Below are 27,005 nucleotides of genomic sequence, written 5' to 3'. Positions count from 1 at the left end.
CTGCAGCCCTGAGCTGTGCTCCATCATCTGCTGTCCTGAGCTGTGCTCCATCATCTGCAGCCCTGAGCTGTGCTCCATCATCTGCAGCCCCGAGCTGTGCTCCATCATCTGCAGCCCTGAGCTGTGCTCCATCATCTGCAGCCCTGAGCTGTGCTCCATCATCTGCAGCCCCAGCCATGCTCCATCTGCTGTCCTGAGCTGTTCTCCATCATCTGCAGCCCTGAGCTGTTCTCCATCTGCAGCCCTGAGCTGTGCTCCATCATCTGCAGCCCTGAGCTGTGCTCCATCATCTGCAGCCCAAAGCTGCTGGTTTTTCCCTCAGCTCTGGGTTTCCTGCCCAAAGCAGCCGCCAGAGCATCGCTCAGGGCTCTGCTGGGCTCCCCAGCAATCTGTGCCTCTGCCTCGCTCGCCTGCGCCTTCAGTCTCCCTTGGAAGTGACTTGGGGACAACTCGTGTCTGGGATAATGTTCTTCCTGCTAACAAATTAAGCTGCTAAATTAGCATGTCTCTGCAGAACCAGCTGAAAGAGAAACATGGAATTAAAAAAGCAATTTTCTCCATGAGGTGATGATTTAGCAAGGATTTCATCGCGCCCTGTGAATCCCAGCCTGCTGCTGGGTCAGGCTGCTGCAATAAATATTGGAGAATCAAGGCTTGGATCTGGATTTCTCCAAACTTTTTGTTGATCATAGTTAGAAATAACTACAGAAACACTTGGAGCTGAATGAAATCCATAAGGATCATCAAACTCAGATCCCTTTTGGAGCAGAATTTGATATAAGGAACATTTGGACCTCACCTAATGCAGAATTTTGGGGGTGATAAAAAAAAAGATTATAATGACAGTATTTGATCAGTCCCCATCAAGTGATTTCTATTCTCTCATCCCTGAAAAGAGGTTTAGGACAGAGCCAAAAACTTCCTTGGAAAAGTTGTATCTTCCATGTTTAATAGCATTGGGAATAGAGGAAAGGAGTGTCTGAGGGGAAAAAGGGAAATTCTGGGAAGCAGCCTCGGAACTGGGGCTGGGGGCTGTGAGGCCTGGCTATGAATGGCTCTGGGTTCCCAGGATCCCCAGGATTCCCAGGGTTCCCAGGATTCCCAGGATTCCCAGGATTCCCAGGGTTCCCAGGGTTTCCAGGGTTCCCAGGATTTCCAGGGTTCCCAGGATTCCCAGGGTTCCCAGGATTGCCAGGATTTCCAGGGTTCCCGGGGTTCCCAGGATTCCCAGGATTTCCAGGGTTCCCAGGATTCCCAGGATTTCCAGGGTTCCCAGGGTTCCCAGGATTCCCAGGATTCCCAGGATTCCCAGGATTCCCAGGGTTGCCAGGATTCCCAGGATTCCCAGGATTCCCAGGATTTCCAGGATTCCCAGGATTCCCAGGATTCCCAGGATTTCCAGGGTTTCCAGGGTTCCCAGGATTCCCAGGATTCCCAGGATTTCCAGGATTTCCAGGATTCCCAGGATTTCCAGGATTCCCAGGATTTCCAGGGTTCCCAGGATTCCCAGGGTTCCCAGGATTTCCAGGATTCCCAGGATTGCCAGGATTGCCAGGATTGCCAGGGTTCCCAGGATTTCCAGGATTTCCAGGGTTTCCAGGGCTCCCAGGATTCCCAGGGTTTCCAGGATTCCCAGGATTCCCAGGATTTCCAGGATTCCCAGGATTTCCAGGGTTTCCAGGATTCCCAGGATTTCCAGAGTTCCCAGGGTTCCCAGGATTTCCAGAGTTCCCAGGATTTCCAGGATTCCCAGGATTCCCAGGACTTCCAGGATTTCCAGGATTCCCAGGATTCCCAGGATTTCCAGGATTTCCAGGATTCCCAGGATTGCCAGGATTGCCAGGGTTCCCAGGATTCCCAGAGTTCCCAGGATTTCCAGGATTCCCAGGATTCCCAGGATTTCCAGGATTCCCAGGATTCCCAGGATTTCCAGGATTTCCAGGATTCTCAGGATTCCCAGGATTTCCAGGATTTCCAGGGTTCCCAGGATTTCCAGGATTTCCAGAGTTCCCAGGATTCTCAGGATTCCCAGGATTCCCAGGATTTCCAGGGTTTCCAGGGTTCCCAGGATTCCCAGGATTCCCAGGATTTCCAGGATTTCCAGGATTCCCAGGATTCCCAGGATTCCCAGGGTTCCCGGGGTTCCCAGGATTTCCAGGATTTCCAGGGTTCCCAGGATTCCCAGGATTTCCAGGGTTCCCAGGGTTCCCAGGATTCCCAGGATTTCCAGGGTTCCCAGGATTCCCAGGGTTCCCAGGATTCCCAGGGTTGCCAGGATTCCCAGGATTCCCAGGATTCCCAGGGTTGCCAGGATTCCCAGGATTCCCAGGATTCCCAGGATTCCCAGGATTTCCAGGATTCCCAGGATTCCCAGAGTTCCCAGGATTCTCAGGATTCCCAGGATTTCCAGGATTTCCAGGGTTCCCAGGATTTCCAGGATTTCCAGAGTTCCCAGGATTCCCAGGATTCCCAGGATTTCCAGGGTTTCCAGGGTTCCCAGGATTCCCAGGATTCCCAGGATTTCCAGGATTTCCAGGATTCCCAGGATTTCCAGGGTTCCCAGGATTCCCAGGGTTCCCAGGATTTCCAGGATTCCCAGGATTGCCAGGATTGCCAGGATTGCCAGGGTTCCCAGGATTTCCAGGATTTCCAGGGTTTCCAGGGCTCCCAGGATTCCCAGGGTTCCCAGGATTCCCAGGATTCCCAGGATTCCCAGGATTCCCAGGGTTTCCAGGATTCCCAGGATTCCCAGGATTTCCAGGATTCCCAGGATTCCCAGGATTTCCAGGATTCCCAGGATTTCCAGGGTTTCCAGGATTCCCAGGATTTCCAGGGTTCCCAGGATTTCCAGGATTCCCAGGATTCCCAGGATTTCCAGGATTTCCAGGATTCCCAGGATTCCCAGGATTTCCAGGATTTCCAGGATTCCCAGGATTGCCAGGATTGCCAGGGTTCCCAGGATTCCCAGAGTTCCCAGGATTTCCAGGATTCCCAGGATTCCCAGGATTTCCAGGATTCCCAGGATTCCCAGGATTTCCAGTGTTTCCAGGTGGCTGTGCTGCTGCTGGTTGATGCTTAGACTGGATGATCTCAAATGTCTTTTCCAGCCTGAACCATTCTGGGATAAAAACCCCCTGGGGTGGAAAACATTTCAAATTCCCTCTTTTTCTTTCATTTCCAGTTACTTTGGGTGAGTTCTGCCCTCAGCCTGCAGCTCCTCCCTGGCAGAATTCCCGAATTCCCGAATTCCCGAATTCCCAAGCCAGCATCAGCTGCCTGGGACTGCCTTGGCTGGATGGGTTCCCCAATTTCCCCAATTTCCCTTCCCTTTCCCTGGGTCCAGGCTTCCCCCCGCGTTTCTGGGAGTGAAATGGGAATGCTGGAGTTGGAGGGTGAAGGATGGGACAGATTCAGATGTGAAGGACTCAGGGAGGAGGGTGGGACACCGGGAATTCAGGGTCAGGGATTCAGGAGTCAGGGAAGAGCCGGAGGAGGAGGAAAACAGAGCTGCGAGTTCTGGTGCCACAGCCTGGGGAGCTCCCAGGGAATCCTCTTCGCACTTCCCAGGGCAGAACTGTAAAATCAGGGAATATTTGAGAGCTTCAGTCTCGTCCTTGCTGTGCCCACCTTACACTGGAGTCGTTTTCCAGCGCTTTTCCCTCTGGGAGGAGGGCAGGGAGGGGCAGTGCTGTTATCTGAGGGCGAAGGAAGGATTGCAAAAAGCAGCTGGAAAATGCAGGTTCTCCCTGGTGTGAGCAGAATCTCTTCCAGCACAGAGCTGTGACCCTGCAGAGCAGGCAGGGAGGGGAGAAACCATCGAGCAGGCGCTGGAGATCATCCCGAACTCCTGAAAAAGAGCGAAATCCAAGCGATTCCCTGGGAGTGCATTCCCTCCAGTGCACCCCTGGGCTGGGTGATGTCCCCAGTTCTCCCTCCCCAGGATCCCCCAGAGCTCGGGAATTCCTCGTGTTCCCTCCTTCCCAAACCTCCATCCCTCTTCCCTCTCTTTCACCCCTCCCAGCTCCTTTCCCTTTGGCTCCCTCATCCCTTCCCATCCTCCCTTCCCATCCTCCCTTCCCATCCTCCCTTCCCATTCCCTTCCCATCCTCCCTTCCCATCCTCCCTTCCCATCCTCCCTTCCCATCCTCCCTTCCCAACCTCCCTTCCCATTCCCTTCCCATCCTCCCTTCCCATTCCCTTCCCATCCTCCCTTCCCATCCTCCCTTCCCAACCTCCCTTCCCATCCTCCCTTCCCATCCTCCCTTCCCATCCTCCCTTCCTTCCCATCCTCCCTTCCCCTCCTCCCTTCCCATCCTCCCTTCCCATCCTCCCTTCCCATCCTCCCTTCCCATTCCCTTCCCATCCTTCCTTCCCATCCTCCCTTCCCATCCTCCCTTCCCATCCTCCCTTCCCATCCTCCCTTCCCATCCTCCCTTCCCATCCTCCCTTCCCATCCTCCCTTCCCATCCTCCCTTCCCATCCTCCCTCCCCATCCTCCCTCCCCATCCTCCCTTCCCATTCCCTTCCCATCCTCCCTTCCCATCCTCCCTTCCCATCCTCCCTTCCCATCCTCCCTTCCCAACCTCCCTTCCCATTCCCTTCCCATCCTCCCTTCCCATTCCCTTCCCATCCTCCCTTCCCATCCTCCCTTCCCATCCTCCCTTCCCATCCTCCCTTCCCATTCCCTTCCCATCCTCCCTTCCCATCCTCCCTTCCCAACCTCCCTTCCCATCCTCCCTTCCCATCCTCCCTTCCCATCCTCCCTTCCCATTCCCTTCCCATCCTTCCTTCCCATCCTCCCTTCCCATCCTCCCTTCCCATCCTCCCTTCCCATCCTCCCTCCCTTCCCATCCTCCCTCCCTTCCCATCCTCCCTTCCCATCCTCCCTTCCCATCCTCCCTTCCCATCCTCCCTCCCCATCCTCCCTTCCCATCCTCCCTTCCCATCCTCCTTTCCCATCCTCCCTTCCCAGCCCTCTCTGCTGAAGTCTCTGCCCTGGTTTTTCCTGTTCACAAATAAATGATGGCCCTCACCAGTTGCATTTTAAAAAGTAGAATTTTGTTATATACGACTCCATATTTTTTATCCTTTTTAATTTGCAACTCAATTTTCTGCCCCCGCTCCATCCCCAAGTAGCTTCTTCTCGGTAAAATATTTCCCGTAGAAGTTGCTTTCATTGTCTGGGCTCTCCCTGCAATATTTTTTACCAATTAGATAATAAATTATGCCTCTGACAGTGTTGCTGAACTGGAGTTCACGCTCACAGTGACTCCTGAAGAATCCAGCAATAGTTAATCCATCCTGGGCAGTTCCATTTGTTCCCTTTAGCCGGAGAACCAAGGCATTGATCAGTGCTGGAATTTCTGATTGTATCCCAAGGGATAACGTGCAGAAGAGGGACAAGAGTAAAATGAGGCTCTCAACAGAGACTTCTTCCAAAAATTCTGAGATTTGCCTCAAGGTTTTTCAGAACCTTTTCCCTAAAAGCCCCATTTTTCCTTTTGGCAGCCCAGGCAGAGTCTCCTAAGAGGGAATAAAAATCCTTTGTGTGGGCAGGTGATGTCAGCACCGCCCCAGTGGGAGCCTGAGCTGCCCAAATTCTTCCCTGACTCCGGGTCCTTCCCTTCCCTCTCCCACCGGGACCTGCTGAGCCGCTGCCTGAGCACTCCTGGAATTTATGGAGCTGCTTTTTCCTCCTGCTTCCACCTGCACCCCTCGTTCCCTGCTGTAAAAACCCCTGGCAGCCCCTGCAAGGTGGGCAGGTCCTGGCACAGCTGGGGCTGCCCTGGATCCCTGGCAGTGCCCAGGGCCAGGCTGGAGCTCCTGGGACAGGGAAAGGTGTCCCTGCCATGGCTGGGAGGGAATGGAGGGGATTTGGGGTCCCTCCCACCCAAACCGGGCTGGGATTGTGTCAGTGGAGCCTGGCAGTGGGATCCCAGGGGAGGGAGAGCTGCTCAGCCCCGGATCCCAGGGAATCCCTCTGGGAATGCACAGACAGGAGCAGAGGCTGCTTTCCCTCTGGTTTGTGTTTCCTCCCTGGCTGTGCAGGCTGTGTTTCCCTTTCCAGCCTTCCCCGCTGCCTCTCTGGGAGAGGGGAATGTGGAGAGGGAGAGGGAGCAGAAGCAGACAATTATTTCAATTCCTCTGATGTCTTCCCGAGGCAGCTGCAGCTCAGTCCCGGGTGTGCACATCACCTGCAGCAGGAATTCTTACATGGAATATGGAAAAAGCAGGAGGGGAAAAAGCAGAACCACGAACAACATAAAAAAAAAACAAAACAAAAACAAAACCAACCAACCAAAACAAAACCAAAAAAACAAATAAAATAAAGAAAAGAGAGGAGGAAAAAATATGCAAAAATAGAAAAGCAACCTGCAGCAGGAAACTGCCCCTCCCAAAATTCCCTGTCCAGAGGAAAGCTTTCCCCCTTGAGGGGTAACCAAAGAGTTCTGTGCTCATTCCCAGCGTGCTGTGACATCCACCAGTGCCTGGTGACATCCTGCCAGACCCAGACACCTCCGAGCCCCGGGGCCAGGCCCTTCTGCTGACCAGGGATTATAAAATCCTGGAGCCACAGGAGAATTTGGGCTGAAAGGACCTTAAAAGAGATCCTGCCCCATAACAACCTTCCAGACATTTTTACCAAGAGCTTTTCCCCTTTGCATCATCATTCTGGAGTTTTGGGGATGTTTTCCTGCCACCAGGCTCCAGTTTCTCAGCACCACAAATAACAATTTCTGAGCCTGGTCAGTGCTGAGCCAGGATCTGAACATGGATTCAGCCCCTTGGGAAAGCCTCCCCTGCTCCCTGCAGAGCCACCAAGCTCCATCTCCAAAATCTCCAAATATCTGCAATATCTCAGGATATTTTGGACCCTCAGGATCACCAGATCTGGGATCCACAGCCCCAGAGCTCATCACACAGCACCTGAATTTGCCCAAAACCATTTAAGAGCACATGAATCTGTTTTGACAGCCAAAATTCCATGAGCTGATGGCTCCAGGAAAAAAAAGCTTTCCTTGCACATCATTTCCAGCACTGCCAGTTCCCTGGGAATTCAGGAAACTGCAAAAATGAGCAAATATTTGATTTTTTAAATCATTCAGTTGTGGGGTTTTTTTTCAGTCTCTTCTTCTGAAAGCCATTAAAGGAAGCCTAAGGGATTGTCATTTTGGGGGAAAAATACCTCCATAATCTGGGATTTCTGTCACTGGCCAAGAAAACAAACATTCACCAAGAAATTCAACATTCAGAACCAAACCCCAAATTTGGACAAGCAACCCAAGCTGAGGAAGTGACTGGCAGAGGCAATAATTAGAATTATAAAATCACAGAATATCCTGAGCTGGAAAAGACTCCCAAGAACATCCAAGTCCCACTCCTGACCCTGCCCAGACAAAAAAAAAAAAAAGGGATAATAAACCCTGGAAACATCAACCTGGCAAGGCAATTACAGCTCCTGCATCTCCCTCTAAAAAGCAGGAAAGAACTCCAAGAGGAATCATCTCACTGTTTCAATGGAAGGGCTTCACTGCAGCGACAAGAAAAATATGAGGAGAATTTTTATAAAGCTCAGGAACAAAGCAATAAAAGGATCATTTGCTTAATTTCATCATTACCAGCAGCAGGTGTCCATGGATGGAATCAGAATATCAATTTGGGAGGGTTTTTTCCTGTTGAAAATGAAGGGAAAGACAATAAACCGAGCACCTTTCCTGCGCTGCTGTGGTTCTGAGCAGCGCCATGGGTTTGTCTGCAGCCCCCAGCACGAGGAGCTCTCCCTGCAGGAGCCAGCCCTGTTCTCCCACGGGATTTGGGAACCACCAGGGCTCTGGGCACCCCTGATGGGGCATTGCTCCTCTGAGCTCCTCATTCCTCTTCACTCCTTGGCTTGGGAGCTCCCAGCACAGGAGGCACCAAAGGATGCGAGGATGGAGCGGCTCTGCTGGGAGAGAGGGGGTGATCACCAGGAAACACCTCTGGGAACTGCTGGAAAAGGGAAGGAAACCACACTGGGCTTCATCATCACTGCCAGCCTGGTATTTGTACATTTTTCACATTAAAGACACGGGGAGACAAATTCAGTGGGGTCAGCCGGGGTCAGAGCCATAATCTAACAGCCATCCTTTAATGAGGTCTAATGAGAAATCAGAGGGAGCTGGGGGACAGCCGGCAGGGAAAGGTGAAATCCTGGAGCTGCTGTCACAAGAATGTTTCAAACCCCAAAAACTCTTTGAGCAGCTCCTGGAAATGCTGTTAAATTACTGGATTCACTCAGAATGTGCCAGGGAAAAAAAAAATCTAAGAGGTGAATTCGTGAACTCGCAACAAGCTTAATTGGGGAAATACTAATTATCTTCCAGCTCCTCAGCCTGGATCTGAGACACTGGAGCAGTTCCACTAATTAGGGCATGGATTGATAAGGAGAAAGGAGCATTTCAATGGGAAAAAATAGGTGCTGGGAGAGAATGCTTTAAATTCAATTATTATTTTATTAGGTGAGAAAATAAACACTAAAAAATGCCACGCTTGGCTCTGCTCCCTGGATCACAGAATCCCAGGATTATTGAGGTTGGAAAAGCCCTCCCAGCCAAGCCCTGCCCCATCCCCACCGTGTCCCCACCCAGAGCCCTGAGTGCCACCTCCAGCAATTCCTGGGACACCTCCAGGGATGGGCACTGAACCCTCCCTGGGCACTGCCAAGGGACAAGCTTGTCCATCCAGGGATTCTCACAGCTGGAAAAGGACCCAGAACAGCTGGAAAGTTGCCACAGACTTTTTCACACTGAAAACTTCCCATTATCAGCCAAAGTGGGAGAAGGAGTCTCCGGGCCAGGCTGGACCCTGGGATGGTGGGAAGTGTCCCTGTGCCCTCAGGGGTGGGATGGATGGGCTGCAAGACCCCTTCCAACCCAAGCCATTCCCTGATCCATGGCAGGAGAGGCCAGGGACACATCTCACATTCCCCAGGCTCTGCTCTATAGCCCAGCAATTTCTATTTTCTATTATTTTCTATTATAATTTTCTATTGTTTTCTATTTTACATTCTCTCCAGGTGTTGGTGATAGGGCTGTGGAGATTCCCCTCCACCTCTTTTTATGGGCTGGAGAAAAAGAAACTGCCAGGAAATATCCTGGAATCTCACTCTGAGGTGAATCAGAAACCTCAGGAGAGCTCAGCCCCTCATCGAGCATTGGAACCTTCCAAAGAAAAGATTTTTCTCACAGATTTGGTAAAATCAACATTCTCCTTCCTCCACACCGATCCCAGCTGCTCCTCCCCTGGAATTTCCCATCTTTAGGCACCCATTTATTTATTCCCAGTGTTCTCCCTCCTCCCAGGAATTGTTTATCCATTGCAGCCCCTCTGCTGCTCCTCACGGCCGTATCTTAATTAAATCACCCCAAGGCACAGACGGGGCTGGATTTTCATAACCTTGGTGTCTCCACAAGCCCAGGCTGATTTAAGGAGCCTTTTTTCCTCTCTTTACAGAGAGACAAAAGCAAATTCCATTAATCCTTCATTATCTTCACCCCTGTATTTTGGAGCACAGAGCAATTTGCAATGAATTCTGTCACCTCCCTGGCCACTGCTCCCTAACTCAGCCAACCCCACTTGGACTTGGAGCTTTATTTTCTGGGGTTTGTTTCAGGTCAGGTAAATTTCAGGGAAAATAAAAAAATTCTACAAAATGCTTTTACTGGTATTTCCTAATTTATTAAATATTAATTTTTTTAAAATTAATCTTTTAACCCAAATTATTTCAGTTTCCCCTACTTCAATCCATGGTAAAGCAACCAATGGTTTTAGCAGCAGGTTTTCTATTTTTGTGCTTTTACACAGAAAATCCCTGAAGGACCAAGGGACAGCATCCCCCCAAAGGGAATGACACACACATTCCCCAGATGTTGGAATGACACACACATTCCCCAGATGTTGGAATGACACACACATTCCCCAGATGTTGGAATGACACACACATTCCCCAGATGTTGGATATAAACAGCAAAGTTTGCAGTTGTTTTCCAGGAAACACCCTCAAGTTGTGCTTATTTTTCTTCTTTTATCTCCATGAAGCTTTGGAAATCCCTGGAATTTGGCAGCATGGGAGCACCTGGAAGAGCCAAAGGTGGCAGGAAGGGACAGGTGGGACCAGCCCTGAAATGAATCCAGAAATCCATGGGATCACAGAAGGTTTGGGTGGGAAGGGACCTGAAAGATCAGCCAGGGACACCTCCCGTTATCCCAGCTGCTCCAGCCCCAGTGTCCAGCCTGGCCCTGGGCACTGCTGGGGACACAGGGGCAGCCCCAGCTGCTCTGGGAATTCCTTGCCATTATCCCACCTGTCCCCACGCTCTGCCATTCCCTGTGTCCTTTGAGTTCATATTCACTACAAAAATCATCATTAGCTCCTGGAAATATCCTGATCCTGGAGCTCGGGGCAGCTCTGGCTGCTCCTCCTCGCCCAGCAGGGCAGCAGGATCCTTCCTGATCCGTCTGATCCCTCCATGGCAGCCAGCAGCAGGCAGGAGCAGGTCTGGCAGTGGCTCTGGCAGACTCTTTGCTGCCAAGGAGGGTTTACAAATGCCTCTCCCCTGCTGGGAGGGTTTGGGCTGGGGCTGGGGCGGCTCACAGATCTCCCCTCCACCTCCAGAGGCTCCCCAGGACAGCCTGGAGCCAGATCTGGTGGAGAGTTCATCCAGCTGAAATGTCATGGAATGTAATAACTGCCAGAGAAGGGGCCAGGGTCACTATCCCACTAATCACCTCCTTTTCCAGCAGGAAATGTGTCTGGCAATGAGATCAAGGGCTGTTTCCAGGTATCCTCGGCTATTTATTTGCTTGTGTTTATCCCAATTGTGCTCTCTCCATGGAATGAGAGCAGCTCTAAAATAAAGCAGGGCCTTAAAGTTAATTTGATTGCACATAGGCAGGGCTTTGCCTGGGGTGTTTGCTGCTTCCCTGCCCTCCCAGCTCCCCTTTTCCAGGAGAGGAGCTTCCTGAGGCTGGAATCTCCCACCTCTGCCCCTGAGCTCCACAGCCCACGGCGTTTGTGACAAATGGATCTGAACAAATCAAAGCCTGAGCACGCAGGGCTGGGGCTTTGCCAGGCAGAAAACACCTGCAAGTGTCACTGTCAGCCTTGTCATGGCACACACAGCCAGCCACGGGCACCACGGGAATGTTCAGCAGGATTTTAATGGCAATGAGCCACTCCCAGCCAGGGGAATCCTGCAGGAGTTGGGAATTCCAGGGACTGCAGCTGGTGCTCAGAGCCAGCACCAGGAATGTGACACAGAATCTTGGAATGGTTTGGGTTGGAGGGACCCCAAATCCCACCCATCCCACCCCTGCCATGGCAGGGACACCTTCCCCTGTCCCAGCTGCTCCAGCCCCAATGTCCAGCCTGGCCTTGGGCACTGCCAGGGATCCAGGGGCAGCCCCAGCTGCTCTGGGAATTCCATCCCAGCCCCTGCCCACCCTGCCAGGAACAATTCCTGCCCAAAATCCCATCCAGCCCTGCCCTCTGGCACTGGAAAGTCCTTCTCCCATGTCCTGGCACTCCAGGCCCTTGTAAATCGTTTCTCTCCAGTTTCCTCTTGGCTCCTTCAGGCTCTGTGAGGCCACAGTGAGGTCACCCCAAAGTTCTCCTCTCCAGGTGAACAATCCCAGCTCTCCCAGCCTTTCCTCCCAGCAGAGCTGCTCCATCCTCTGATCATTTGGTGCCTCCAGGTCCCTCCTGTGCTGGGCCCCAGCTCTGCAGGTTGGGGGCTCCAGAGATCCCAAGGATGAGACAGAGGCCAGGAGAGAACACAAAATCCATTTGCCATTGATTGGAACGTTGAATGTTGTTATTCTGCAAAGCAGCACCACAAAGTCGAGTTTTTTGTTAAAGAACTTCAGCTCCAAGTGTGGCGTTCGATGGATGGAGAAGGGCTGGGAGTGCTGAGGGCAGGAAAACAGGGAATTATCTCCTGGGGGCTGGCTGGGTTTTAATGAAGCAACACAGAAGAGAAACTCCAAGCCAATTAATGCTTCTCGCCTGTCAAACCAGTCTGACAGCAAAAATCATGGAATCACTTGGGATTGTTCACCCTGGAGAGGAGAAGCTTCAAGGTGACCTGAGGACCTCCAGGGCCTGAAGGAGCTGCCAGGAAACACGGAGAGAGACAATTTACAAAAGATGGAGGGATTTGGGATCCAGGGAATGGCTCCCAGTGCCAGAGGGCAGGGCTGGATGGGATTTTGGGCAGGAATTGTTCCTGGCAGGGTGGGCAGGCCCTGGCACAGGGTGCCCAGAGCAGCTGGGGCTGCCCCTGGATCCCTGGCAGTGCCCAAGGCCAGGCTGGACATTGGGGCTGGAGCAGCTGGGACAGGGGAAGGTGTCCCTGCCATGGCTGGGGTGGGATGGGTGGGATTTGGGGTCCCTTCCCACCTAAACCAGGCTGGGACTGTGGGATAAACGCTGTTTATTAAAGGCAGGCATCTGGAGCTGCATTTACCTTGTGCTCTTCATGCTAAAGGACAATTATCCAGCTTTACCTCTCCCTCAGGAATTTCCCCAGTTTCTTTTTCCTCCAACTTTTTTTCTGGATGAGCCAGGATGAAGCAGCAGCGAGTCCATAAAGGGAGGAAGGGATTTAAATAAGGTGATGGACGAGCATGGTGTGCAAGGAGAGAGTTTGGGGATAGAGAAGAGCCTGGCTGAGCCTCTCCTGGATCCCTCCCCAGCCCTCCCTGAGCTCCAGGAGGGTTTTCCATCACCTCCTAAGTGCCCCATGCCAAAGGTTATTTCACTCCTTGCAACCTCTAATAAAGATTTACTTGAAGCTGTAAAGCAGAAAAATGTTAGCCCGTGATTATGATTCCCTTTACGCAGAGCGTGACAGGAGCCTGTAAATCCCACATTTACATGGGAAAAAACTGCTGAAAATGGGAACCAATAAAATCCCAAACACCTTCATAATCAGGGCTGCTCCACACCCATCAATCCCAGGGGAATTTTAAGGAGAAAAGGTGAATCTTTAAATTTGCAAGGAGAAGGTGTTAAGATTATCTCTGCTCTTCCTAAGCACATTTTAAACTGCAGGCAGGGATTTGTGCAGGTACTTTAGGCTCAGCTTTAGGATCAGTTTCAAGGTTAAAAAGTCTCACTATTCCTTGTGTGCTCAGTGCAGAGCTGCTCAGCTGGAGTCCAGAGAAATCCTGAAGAGCTTCCACATCCAGCAAACCCAGGGCCTGCAGCCAGGGAATTCAGCACCACTATTCCCAGAGAGCAGATTATTCCAAGCCCATGGGCAGTGGGTTAACAGGGACTGGAATTCCCGTGGGCTGAGGGGGACAGAAACAAACCTGGAAGAAAATAACGTTGTTCTCTGACCTTTACACAGAGGCTGAGGGTGATGTACCAAAGGAGGTGCCAGGTTCAGGGACTTTTCCCATTGTGGATGTTTAACTCCATGAGAAAATCCCAAATTTTCCCCTTGGCGCCACTGGAATTGAGCTGCACCTGCTCAGAGCAGAGCAGCAGGCTTTAAACTGAACTGGGAAAAGTTTCCTTTCCCGGATTTCCAGCATTCCCACAGTAATCAGAGGGAAGAGGAGGTGACAGCCGAGCTGGGGATGGGCTCTGTGATCCCAGCAGGACCCAACACTGCTGTGAGTGCCTCGGGAGGCAAAGATTTATTTCAGATAAGCATTGTTAAAGGAGAGGCATGGCTGTGAGCCATGTGTGTGAATTTTGACCCCCTGCTTTGGGGGATGAGCAGTGTGAGCCCTGGTGAAATTACCCCACCCCAAACTCCTTGTGAAGGGTGGCCCATGGAGATAAAAAAAACCCAAACAAATGGGGTTTGAGTCCCTGGGGGTTTCTCCCTTGCTGTGTTTCTGGTGATCCCTGACCCTGAACTCCACCCTCAAAGGTGGAGACCCTCAAGAGTTCTGTCCCTCAAAAACTCCTGCCCTGCCTCAGTTCAGGGCTCTCTGTTCTGGATCTGAGTTGTTCCTGTGCTGAATAAATAAATGGTTTCATGAACAGAATCCCGTCTCTTTGGTGATCCATGCTGCTCCCCAGAACCTGCAGCTTCCCTGGACATGATCCTGCAGTTGTGGACTGCAACACACCAGCAGCATCCCCCGGGATCAGCAAATCCTGGAATGGTTTGGGTTGGAAGGGGCTTCAAACCCATCCAGTGTCAGCCTGCAGGGCCAGGGCCACCCTCCCCAGCCCCATCCAATGTCAAATATTCGGGAATGGGCTGGGATTCCAGGGCTGTCAGTGGCTGGGGGATACCCAGAGCAGCCAAAGGGGATCTTTGTCCTCCCCAGGAGGAGACATTTCCACTCCAGTCTGCAATCCCAGCCCCTCGCTGGCTGTGCCCTTTCCACTCCTCTGCACGTTTGCCATGAATCTTTTATGAGCACTTCATCAGGATTTCAGGGAGGGAGTGAAATATTCCAGGCTCGGTTTTATGGAGTGGTACAAAAATGGGAGTATTCACTCCATGGTTTGAAGTTTAGAAACTGCATTTTTAATGGGGCTTTCCTTAGGTGAGTGAAGTTTACTCTCATGCTTTTCTCAGATTTTATTTTCAGTTCTCAGCTGCTTTAATGCCTTGTTTGAGACACAATAAGATGGTAAATATAAGTCATTTTTTTTCCTGCATGATGCTGTCAGGAGGATGTTCTTATTACCAGCCTATTGCTGGAATTATGGGCACTTTTTAAAATGCTTCCTTCAACCCTTTATGAATATTTGCATGGAAATCTCCAGAAGTGTCTTGAAAAGTTTCAGTGCTATTTTAGAGCCTTAAATGTAGAGAGAGAATTTTCAAGGCTCAGTAATTTTTTTAAGGGAACTTCTATTAAATTTGGGATTTAATACTCCAGACCACAAAAAAAAAGGCTCTTTTTGAGGTTTCTAGGGCCTTTTTTTGAGGGGCTCCAGGAGAGCTGGAGAGGGACTGGGGACAAGGGATGGAGGGACAGGACACAGGGAATGGCTTTAGGCTGAAAGTGGGGAGATTTGGATGGGATTTTGGGCAGGAATTGTTCCCTGGGAGGGTGGGGAAGGGCTGGGATGGAATTCCCAGAGCAGCTGGGGCTGCCCCTGGATCCCTGGCAGTGCCCAAGGCCAGGCTGGACATTGGGGCTGGAGCAGCTGGGACAGGGGAAGGTGACACTGGGTGGGATTTAAGCTCCCTCCAACCCAAACCCATCCAAGATTCTGTGGTTCTGTGACAGAATTCCCAGATTTCTGTCCAGGAGAAGGAAGGGAAGTGCCTCTGACATTCCTTGACACTGCACCAGCCCCAGTAACCTTCACAGGCAGAGCCTGGGAAGGGACAAACTGGGAATTTTCATGGGATGTAAATTCAATCCCTTTTGCTACACAATTGAATCTGCATAATTTGCTTGGTGCTCCAGCCTTTTCCTGGTTTATATATTAAAGGAACGTTTTCCCTCTAATAAACCCAATGTAGGCTCAGTGCCTGTGAATTCTATGGAATTAGGCTGATTTTTTCCTCCCCTAATAAGCAGTAGAAGCAGCCCAGTTTTTTATGACACACTCAAGTTTGGATTTTAAATTTTAAACAACTGAACACTGAATTAAGTTTTGCATTTAGCTGAGCTCCAAATCCCATAACCAGTGGTATTAAGTCTACAGAGCTTTGATGATATTGCTCTAAAGAACCCAAAGACAATTATTGGCAAAAAGTCATTTTAGCTTTAGTGTTCCCTGGTTACTGGGGGCTGGGTTAGAAAGGAGATTGGGATGTTTTCCCGATCTTCTCTCTGTCAGCTTTCCTTCAGGAATTCAAGGGATTTCCTTCAGGAATCCCACAGCCAGCCTCTCCTAGGAGTGCCCTGCCAAGGAGAGGTCCTGCAGCCACCAGGGCTGTAGAATAAAATGGAAATAAAAGGATCATACCAGCAGTGCTGAAATGTGGAACAGCTCCTCAGCCCTGTGCTCTCCCTCAAACCAGCAGCACAGGGAGAATCCCAGCCTGCAAAAGCAAAACAAAACACAAAACAAAACACAAAACACAAAACAAAACACAAAATAAAACATCCCCGAGTTCTGGGGTGGGGAACTGCAGGAGATCAAGGGAGCTGGGCTGAGGGAACACTTCTCCTCTGAGCTAAAAGACACAGATTTTCCTTTAATGTTATCACACCAGCTTTGGAGCCGCTGTAACTCAAACTGAAATTCAATTTAATCATGGTCCAGAAACGCCTGTGTGAGCCTGACCCCTTGAATTCATCTCTTCCAGGGACAGAAACCTGAGAGGCCAAGCTGACTCAGAAATCAAACACGGTTTTGGGTTCTGATGGCATCCCTCAGAGCCCTCTGGGATCCCTCACACCCTTATAGGATCCCTCACACCCCTCTGGGATCCCTCAGAGCCCTCTGGGATCCCTCACACCCTTATAGGATCCCTCACACCCCTCTGGGATCCCTCAGAGCCCTCTGGGATCCCTCACACCCTTATAGGATCCCTCACACCCCTCTGGGATCCCTCCCAACCCTCTGTGATCCCTCAGAGCCCTCTGGGATCCCTCACACCCCTCTGGGATCCCTCACACCCCTCTGGGATCCCTCACACCCCTCTGGGATCCCTCACACCCCTCTGGGATCCCTCAGAACGCTCTGGGATCCTTCAGAGCCCTCTGGGATCCCTCACACCCCTCTGGGATCCCTTAGAGACTTTTGGGATCCTTTATCTACCTCTGGGATCCTTCACAACCCTCTGGGATCCCTCACACTCTTGTGGGATCCTTCACCCCCCTCTGGGATCTCTGAATCCCTCCGTCCTCTCTGGGATCCCTGACACTCTTTTGGGATCCTTCACACCCCTCTGGGACCCCTCAGAACCCTCTGGGACCCCTCACAGCCCTCTGGGATCCCTTACAGATCTCTGTGATCCCTCACACCATTCTGTGATCCCTCACACCATTCTGGGATCTCTGGAATCCCTCACACTGCTCTGGAATCTCTGGGACCCCACTGCCCCTCTGGGACCCCTCTGGGACTCCTTTGGGATCCCTCAGAGCCCTCTGGGATCCCTCAGAACCCTCTGGGATCCCTCAAAACCCTCTGGGACCCCTCAAAACCCTCTGGGACCCCCCGGGACCCCTCTGGGACCCCTCAGACCCCTCTGGGACCCCCCTGGAACCCCCCTGGGACCCCTCTGGGATCCCTCAGACCCCCCAGCCCCCCTCAGACCCTCTGGGACCCCTCTGGGACCCCTCAGACCCCTCTGGGACCCCTCTGGGATCCCTCAGACCCCTCTGGGACCCTCCTGGGACCCCCCAGCCCCTCTGGGACCCCCCAGCCCCTCGGTGCAGGCCCCATCCTCCGAGCAGGATGGTTTTATCCCAGCCTGGTTCCGTGTGGGTCCGTGTGGGCCGTGCCCGGGGCCTGGCAGGGATCACAGCCCGCTCCCAGCACAGCCAATTTCCCTTTCTGGGCTGTAACACTCACAGGATCCATCTCCTCATCCTCTGAGGCCTCCAGTTAACGCTGTTCTCTCTTCCTCAGGTGCTCAAAAATCGGCAGGGGGAGGGGGGAGAGACAAATCCATCCCAGCTCCTGTTGATCCAGCTCCAGCTCCCGGCCTCCATCCCCACAGCCCATCCATGGCCCCGGGAACTTCCCCGTCCCCACAGGAACAGCTCAGCCTCCAAAGGGAATGGGGTGAGGAGAATGAAGGAATGGCGTGAGGAGCAATTCCAGAGCAATTCCCAGCTCCTGTTAATCCAGCTCCCGGCCTCCATCCCCACAGCCCATCCATGGCCCCGGGAACTTCCCCGTCCCCACAGGAACAGCTCGGCCTCCAAAGGGAACAGGGGTGAGGAGAATGAAGGAATGGCGTGAGGAGCAATTCCAGAGCAATTCCCAGCTCCTGTTAATCCAGCTCCCGGCCTCCATCCCCACAGCCCATCCATGGCCCTGGGAACTTCCCCGTCCCCACAGGAACAGCTCGGCCTCCAAAGGGAATGGGGTGAGGAGAATGAAGGAATGGCGTGAGGAGCAATTCCAGAGCAATTCCCAGCTCCTGTTAATCCAGCTCCAGCTCCTGGCCTCCATCCCCACAGCCCATCCATGGCCCATCCACAGCCCCGGGAACCTCCCTGTCCCCACAGGAACAGCTCAGCCTCCAAAGGGAACGAACGGGGTGAGGAGAATGAAGGAATGGCGTGAGGAGCAATTCCAGAGCAATTCCCAGCTCCTGTTAATCCAGCTCCAGCTCCAGCTCCCAGCCTCCATCCCCACTGCCCATCCATGGCCCCGGGAACTTCCCCATCCCCACAGGAACAGCTCAGTCTCCAAAGGGAATGGGGTGAGGAGAATGAAGGAATGGCGTGAGGAGCAATTCTAGAGCAATTCCCAGCTCCTGTTAATCCAGCTCCAGCTCCCAGCCTCCATCCCCACAGTCCATCCATGGCCCTGGGAACTTCCCCGTCCCCACAGGAACAGCTCGGCCTCCAAAGGGAACGAACGGGGTGAGGAGAATGAAGGAATGGCGTGAGGAGCAATTCCAGAGCAATTCCCAGCTCCTGTTGATCCAGCTCCAGCTCCCAGCCTCTATCCCCATGGCCCATCCATGGCCCCGGGAACTTCCCCGTCCCCACAGGAACAGCTCGGCCTCCAAAGGGAATGAACGGGGTGAGGAGAATGAAGGAATGGTGTGAGGAGCAATTCCAGAGCGGGGTGGCCACAGGTTGTTAGCGTTCAGGAACTCACACAACCACAAATGATTATATGAAGGTGCTTTATTTAAAGAGCTCTGGGTGTCAGGGGTACACAGACCCAAATCTGACCCCATTTGGTTTTGAGTTGAACATATTTTATACTCTATTGTTATATAATTTACATATTAATTATTAAACTTACATTGTTCTATTGTAAGCATTGTTTTTACCCAAGCATGGATTTCTCGTGATCCCCCCCAGCCCCCTAGCATGGTTCCCCATGTTCTCTAAACAATAATTATATCTAATCACATCTAACAATTGTATCATTTATCATATACTGACTACACAGGTGCAGCTTGACTTGGTCTTTAGCAAGCACAAGGTCTGACATTTCCCAGGGCCTGCTTTTCCCAGGGCTTTCCAAACCTAACTTTCTTTCTAAATCCCCGAATTTTCTAAGATTTTAGAACCTTTTACTATCAAGGTAGCCAGGGCTCACGCTCAGGGATGTTCCCAGCTCGGAGCAGCAGACAATCCCCCTCTGCATCACCTCTCCACACCTTTTCCTTGTTTTGCCAAGTGCTCCTCTTGCCCACAGCCCCGGATCCAACATCACTCTGCAATAACAGCTGGTTCTATAACAAATAAAAACAAATTCTGGTGGGAACTCCGTGCCCACCTCCACAGCCCTCACATTCCCCAGGCTTGTTGGATCAACAGAGCAAATTCTGCAGCACAATTAATTACAAGCTCCAAACTAATCTTAATGTACAATAACACTGGAGTGGGGAAAATATTTCCATAAAACATGAGAACCAATTCTGCTTGTCCAGAAACATCATGTTGGAGAGGGATTATCATAAATTATAACAAATCCCAAATACAGCTGCACAAACAGAGCACGTGGCGCCCAGGCAGGCACTGGGACAATGGTTTGGAGCTGGAAGAGGAAGGATTTAGATGGGATTTTGGGCAGGAATTGTTCCTGGTAGGGTGGGCAGGCCCTGGCACAGGTGCCCAGAGCAGCTGGGGCTGCCCCTGGATCCCTGGCAGTGCCCAAGGCCAGGCTGGAGCAGCTGGACAGTGCAAGATGTCCATGTCCATGTCCATGACCTTTAAGGTCCTTCCACCCAAACCAGGCTGGTTTTCCATGATTTCTCCAGCTTTTATCTCCATCAGGAGCTGCAGCCCAGGTGAGCTCTCTGCACCTTGAGCTGGGCTGGGGCCACATGGCAGAATCATTCTCTTTAAAAACAGCTCTAAAAGAGAAATTACCCAGCTCCATAACAGCAGTGTCTGCAGATCTCATCACGATCCGGCTCTGCCTCCCAGCCTTGAGAGCCAGTCATGCTCGTGTGCCATTTGTGATCCTCCTTCCCTTCTCACTAAAACCAGGAGAGCAGGATATGAACATCATCCACTCTTACAGCCCAGGAATATTCTCAGAGCATCCCTTTCCAATCCCTGCTGTTTAAGGCAGTTTGAGGCAGCAGAGAAAGGCACATTTTTATCTGCTGTGGACAAGGTGTTCCTGCCAGGGGTGTCTCAGTGACCAGAGGAGTACTGAGAACTGAAGTTTCACTGAACAGGGTGGAAATAAGATTTTCCTGGAGGGTATTGAGGTGGCCAAACAGAGAGCAAAGCCCACACACATCACCTGAGGGATCCAAGAGCTCTCTGGAGCCGCTTCCAGGCAGGGCTGAGCTGGGAGAGCAGCCAGGAGCAAAGGGATGGAGCCAGGAGGGTCACCTGCCACTGAGCCAGCTGGACAGGCAGGAGGAGCAAAAACTGCCCCCAAAGGGATCAAATTAATTCCCCCAAAGGATCCAATCAGCTCCTTCCTGGAGATCACTGCCCTGGGAGCGCGAGGGAGGTGAGCACATCTCCTGGGCTGAATGTGAGAACATCTGGGCTGAATGTGAGAACATCTGGGCTGAATGTGAGCACATCTGGGCTGAACGTGAGCACATCTGGGCTGAATGTGAGCACATCTGGGCTGAAGCTGAGCACATCTGGGCTGAAGCTGAGCACATCTGGGCTGAAGATGAGCACATCTGGGCTGAACGTGAGCACATCTGGGCTGAATGTGAGCACATCTGGGCTGAATGTGAGCACATCTGGGCTGAAGGTGAGCACATCTGGGCTGAAGCTGAGCACATCTGGGCTGAATGTGAGAACATCTGGGCTGAAGCTGAGCACATCTGGGCTGAATGTGAGCACATCTGGGCTGAAGCTGAGCACATCTGGGCTGAATGTGAGCACATCTGGGCTGAAGATGAGCACATCTGGGCTGAACGTGAGCACATCTGGGCTGAACGTGAGCACATCTGGGCTGAAGCTGAGCACATCTGGGCTGAATGTGAACACATCTGGGCTGAAGCTGAGCACATCTGGGCTGAACGTGAGCACATCTGGGCTGAAGCTGAGCACATCTGGGCTGAATGTGAACACATCTGGGCTGAAGCTGAGCACATCTGGGCTGAACGTGAGCACATCTGGGCTGAAGCTGAGCACATCTGGGCTGAATGTGAACACATCTGGGCTGAAGCTGAGCACATCTGGGCTGAACGTGAGCACATCTGGGCTGAAGCTGAGCACATCTGGGCTGAAGCTGAGCACATCTGGGCTGAACATGGCTGTAGGGAAGGGAGCAGGGATGTTCTCCCCCTGGAAGTGTCAGTGAATTCCCCCCAGACAAACCCCAGCAATCCCTGGGGAAAGTCAGGAGACCCAGAGCCCAGAACCCCAGGCTTCTCCAGACTGCAGCACACAGAGATGGATCCCCGGATCAGAGGCAGGAGCTGGACTCCCAGGAGCCCTCGAAATGCAATCTCAGCCATCACAAAGCCTCTGTCACTCAGCAGGAGATGTAATACCTCGTGTCTGTTTGAGGAGCCATCCCTGCCCTGCCGGGTCTGGAGGCACTCTCTGAGCCTGTCCAAAGGACAGGAGCTGCTCTTTGACATTTATTGAAGCTGTCAGGGCAGCAGTCACTCATTCCCGGCTTTCTGGCAGCCACAAACCTTCTAAAGGCACCATCCTGCTCCGCCCTGCCCTCCTCCAGGGCACAGGCTGTGCCGAGGGGGTCAATCTGCCTCGTTCCTCATTCCCACACTGATGAATTCCTCACAAACCCTCACAGACAGCTCTGCCAAGCCTTGGAGAGAGCCCTCCAGCCTCCTGTCACCTTTGCCAACCATCTGCTCTCTCCCTGGGGGCAGAGCAGGAGCCACAAGCCAAAGCCACAGCTCAGGAAAACCAAAGCGCTTCTCCTCTTTCCCTCTCCTTCTGCAGGGGCCAGGCTGCCCCTTGCCCACCCTTCACCCTCTGCCACTCCAGAGCCAAACTGTGCCCGTCTGATGCCCAAAGGTGTTCAGGATGAGTTAACAGCCTCTCTCTCTTCTGCTGCAGCACGGCCTTCCAGCTGTTTTCACCTTTCTTCTGCTGCTGTTGTTTTATTTTCTCTCTGAACAAACCCCACACCTTGAGCAGTTCATTTATTTTGCTTTCCAGGAAGCCTGGCTGAGCGAGGGATGAGGCATCACCCTCAGTAATAACAGCACTTTGTTGGGTAACCCATCAGGATGACTTCCTAAAGAGCCTTCCAGGAGAGGGATGAGCTCTTTGTTTGGGTACCACGGGCCTGGCAGGCTCTGACAGCTCCAAAAGGAATTATCAGGTTTTTTATTGCTGGAGCACTGTTCCTTCATAAAAGAACCTGAGCTACCAATGCAACCCCCACCCCTTCAAACAGGCAAAAACCCCCTGAAGATTCCAGAGCCAAAAGAGCATCTTTGATACCAACAGGAAATGTGAAATATTCGTGGGGAGATTAAAAGGAGAACATTTTACAAGTCTGTCTTTCTGCAGCTCCAAGTGCCCAGGGCAGTGTGTTCCTGCTCCTACTGAAGCGGTGTCAGGTATTTCACACCTGGTTCAGAGGGAAAATTCCCTGGCACAGCTGCCACTGCCACCAGATCCCAGGACTGGGTTGGGAACATCCAGAAGGACTCAGCAGGGAGTCCCCATAACACAGCCAGGCTGCACATGGACACAGGGGTAACAAATCTTGATTTATGGCACTGTGAGCGCTCCCTTTGGCTCTCATTGATGGATTAAATTATATTTTCCCTTCCTGCAGTCCCAAACTCTGAGGTGTGAGAGGCTGAAGCTTCAGGAGGGAGGAAGCAGAGCCATTCCCACTGAAGTGAGACACTGGCATCAGCTTTAGGGTACAGGGAGGGAGAGCTTCCCCTCCAAACACAACCCAACACTGCTCTCATTTCTCTTCCTGGAAAAAATCATCTCCAGGGGTATTTCCAGGCACCTCTGAAGTGCAAGGAGTGAAGGCTGCTGAAATCTCATGGGAATGAGGAAATGTGCCCAATCACAATGGTGTTGAGAGCTTAGGTTCACCTGAATGAATTTGAGAGGTTCTCATAAAATCCCAGCCTGGTTTGGGTTGGAGGGACCCCAAATCCCACCCATCCCACCCAGCCATGGCAGGGACACCTTCCCCTGTCCCAGCTGCTCCAGCCCCAATGTCCAGCCTGGCCTTGGGCACTGCCAGGGATCCAGGGGCAGCCCCAGCTGCTCTGGGAATTCCATCCCAGCTCCTCCCCACCCTCCCAGGGAACAATTCCTGCCCAATTTCCCATCCAAATCTCCCCTCCTTCAGCTTCTGGATCATTCTGCATTTTTCTCTGTGGTTGGCCTGTTTTGCTGGGAGTTCAAAAGGCTCAGAAGAGCAAACAGACACAAAATCAACAAACAGAAAGAGAAACCCCCCACAAAACCCCTTTAGCTGTTTTGTCAGCAGCATCTGGGAGCAGATGCCACATCCCTGTGCCATAATCCAGCTCTGCTAAACCTTGTGGAACTGCCCTGATTGGAACTGGCTGAGTACCCTGCTCTGGGTGTGTTCTGGGTGCTCTTGGTGTTCTGGGTGTGTTCTGGGTGCTCTGGGTGTGTTCTGGGTGTGCTCTGGGGTGCTCTGGGTGTGATCTGTGAGCTCTGGGTGTGCTCTGGGTGTGTTCTGGGTGCTCTGGGTGTGCTCTGGGTGCTCTGGGTGTGTTCTGTGAGCTCTGGGTGTGCTCTGGGTGTGATCTGTGTGCTCTGGGTGTGCTCTGTGTGCTCTGGGTGTGCTCTGGGTGTGTTCTGTGTGCTCTGGGTGTATTCTGGGTGCTCTGGGATGCTCTGGGTGTGCTCTGGGTGTGCTCTGGGTGCTCTGGGTGTGCTCTGGGTGTGCTCTGGGTGCTCTGGGTGTGCTCTGGGTGTGCTCTGGGTGTGCTCTGGGTGTGCTCTGGGTGCTCTGGGTGTGCTCTGGGTGTGCTCTGGGTGCTCTGGGTGTTCTGTGTGTGCTCTGGGTGTGCTCTGGGTGTGCTCTGGGTGCTCTGGGTGTGCTCTGGGTGTGTTCTGGGTGCTCTGGGTGTGCTCTGGGTGCTCTGGGTGTGCTCTGGGTGCTCTGGGTGTGCTCTGGGTGTGCTCTGGGTGCTCTGGGTGTGCTCTGGGTGTGATCTGTGTGCTCTGGGTGTGCTCTGGGTGCTCTGGGTGTGTTCTGGGTGCTCTGGGGTGCTCTGGGGTGCTCTGGGTGTATTCTGGGTGTGATCTGTGTGCTCTGGGGTGCTCTGGGGTGCTCTGGGTGTGTTCTGTGAGCTCTGGGTGTGTTCTGGGTGTTCTGGGTGTGTTCTGTGAGCTCTGGGGTGCTCTGGGGTGCTCTGGGTGTGATCTGTGTGCTCTGGGGTGCTTTGGGTGTGCTCTGGGTGCTCTGGGGTGCTCTGGGTGTGCTCTGTGAGCTCTGGGTGTGCTCTGGGTGCTCTGGGTGTGTTCTGGGTGCTCTGGGGTGCTCTGGGTGTGTTCTGTGAGCTCTGGGTGTGCTCTGGGTGTGTTCTGGGTGCTCTGGGTGTGTTCTGTGAGCTCTGGGGTGCTCTGGGTGTGCTCTGGGTGTGTTCTGGGTGTGTTCTGTGAGCTCTGGGTGTGCTCTGGGTGTGTTCTGGGTGTTCTGGGTGTGTTCTGTGAGCTCTGGGGTGCTCTGGGTGTGCTCTGGGTGTGTTCTGTGAGCTCTGGGGTGCTCTGGGTGTGTTCTGTGAGCTCTGGGTGTGCTCTGGGTGTGCTCTGGGTGTGTTCTGTGAGCTCTGGGTGTGCTCTGGGTGAGCTCTGGGTGTGTTCTGTGAGCTCTGGGTGTGCTCTGGGTGTTCTGGGTGCTCTGGGTGTGCTCTGGGTGTGTTCTGTGAGCTCTGGGTGTGCTCTGGGTGTGTTCTGGGTGCTCTGGGTGTGCTCTGGGTGCTCTGGGTGTGTTCTGTGAGCTCTGGGATGCTCTGGGTGTGTTCTGGGTGTGTTCTGGGTGCTCTGGGTGTGTTCTGTGAGCTCTGGGTGTTCTGGGTGTGATCTGTGTGCTCTGGGTGTGATCTGTGTGTGCTCTGGGTGCTCTGGGTGTGCTCTGGGTGTGATCTGTGTGCTCTGGTGTGCTCTGTGTGCTCTGGGTGCTCTGGGTGTGTTCTGGGTGTGCTCTGGGTGTGCTCTGTGAGCTCTGGGTGTGTTCTGTGAGCTCTGGGTGTGCTCTGGGTGTGTTCTGGGTGCTCTGGGTGTGCTCTGGGTGTGCTCTGGGTGTGCTCTGGGTGTATTCTGGGTGCTCTGGGTGTGCTCTGGGTATGCTCTGTGTGCTCAGGGGTGCTCTGGGGTGTTCTGGGTGTGCTCTGGGTGCTCTGGGGTGCTCTGGGTGTGCTCTGGGTGTGCTCTGGGTGTGCTCTGGGTGCTCTGGGTGTGTTCTGGGTGTGTTCTGTGAGCTCTGGGGTGCTCTGGGTGTGCTCTGGGTGTGCTCTGGGTGTGCTCTGGGTGTGCTCTGGGTGCTCTGGGTGTGCTCTGGGTGTGTTCTGTGAGCTCTGGGTGTGCTCTGGGTGCTCTGGGTGTGTTCTGTGAGCTCTGGGTGTGCTCTGGGTGTGTTCTGGGTGCTCTGGGTGTGCTCTGGGTGCAGACTGCCCCAGTCCCCCTCCCACAGGGACAGAACACTCTCACATCCAATGCCACCCTATAAATGAAACAATTCTTAAATAGTAAAACCATAAATTGAAGTTCTTTGCTGGATTTCATCACCTTTGCAGCAGCACTTTCATTCCCAGCTCCTTTTCTTGTTTGCTTTTTGTTTTCTTTTCATAACTTTATGATTTGAACAAAGAAATTCCCTGGTTTCTGTCAGCCTTTGCTTGCTGGTGACTCAGGTGCTCTGGGGGAGAGCCAAGGCTCTGGCTGCAAATGGAATTATTCACTCTCAACCTCCAAAACTGCTCCTGAATCCACTGCAAGCACAGATTTAAATCTGCATAGATTCAAAGTACATCTCCATCATATTTAAAGCTTTAGGAGGAACTTGTGTGTGAGTAACACCCAGAGCTCATCTTGTGGGTTTTGTTTCAGGATCCATTTCAAGAACAATCAGGCACTTTGAGTTTTGAAGGAATGGCACCAGAAGTTGAATTTTGTGGGAATGGGAATAAAGAATGGATACATTCAAATCTTTTGATATTGAAAGATTTTTCTTTCTTGTGTTCTTAAACACAGACATAAAACCTTCTAAAGACATCCTGAGACACATAACTGGGATGGGGGAATTTTCCAAGGGCATGATTAATTAATGAATTATCTGTGAGTGAGGCTGATGGAATCCTGGGATCTCTCAAGGTGGAAGGGACCCTCAGGGATCCCTGAGTCCATCTCTGCTCCTGTTTGCCTCTGAAGTTCCTCACCCAGACCCAGGCCTGTCACCTGCACCTGGTCCCTCCTCACTCTTGGTTTTACCCTTTCCCACTCTGTCCAGGGAGAGAATTCCACTGATTTGTCCTGCAGGATAACTCAGAGCCTCCTCCCTCTGCTGGGTGGTTTATCCTGAGGCTCTGAGGTCAAGGAGCAGCTCTGTCCACCTTCACACATTTATTTACAGATTGTCTCCTCCAGCCAAACCAGGTGAGGATGCTGCAGGAAAACAAAGAAACCAGGTGGATAAATCCCAAAAAACAGGAAAAAAAGGGAATGTGAAGGGATCATTTCTGCCATCCTACATCCCCCCAGCGCTGGGACACTCCCAGGGTCTCTCTGCCAGCCTGAGCATGGATTGCAGCAGCTCCCAGGCTCCTGGGGGGGGATTTCCTCAGGAATCTCAGGCACTGGGATCCCTGCAGGGCCAGGCTGTGCTCTGTGCTCCGGGAATGCAGCACTGGGAACATTTCCCAGAGAGGGATGAGGAGAAAATGCCCTGGGAGCACTTGGGGTGTGGGGCTGGGGCTCCTCCAGCCCGAGGCTCTTTTCCATGA

Source organism: Poecile atricapillus, chromosome 6, assembly GCF_030490865.1.
Source record: "Poecile atricapillus isolate bPoeAtr1 chromosome 6, bPoeAtr1.hap1, whole genome shotgun sequence".
Classification (NCBI taxonomy): domain Eukaryota; kingdom Metazoa; phylum Chordata; class Aves; order Passeriformes; family Paridae; genus Poecile; species Poecile atricapillus.
This window is presented reverse-complemented; position numbering follows the sequence as displayed.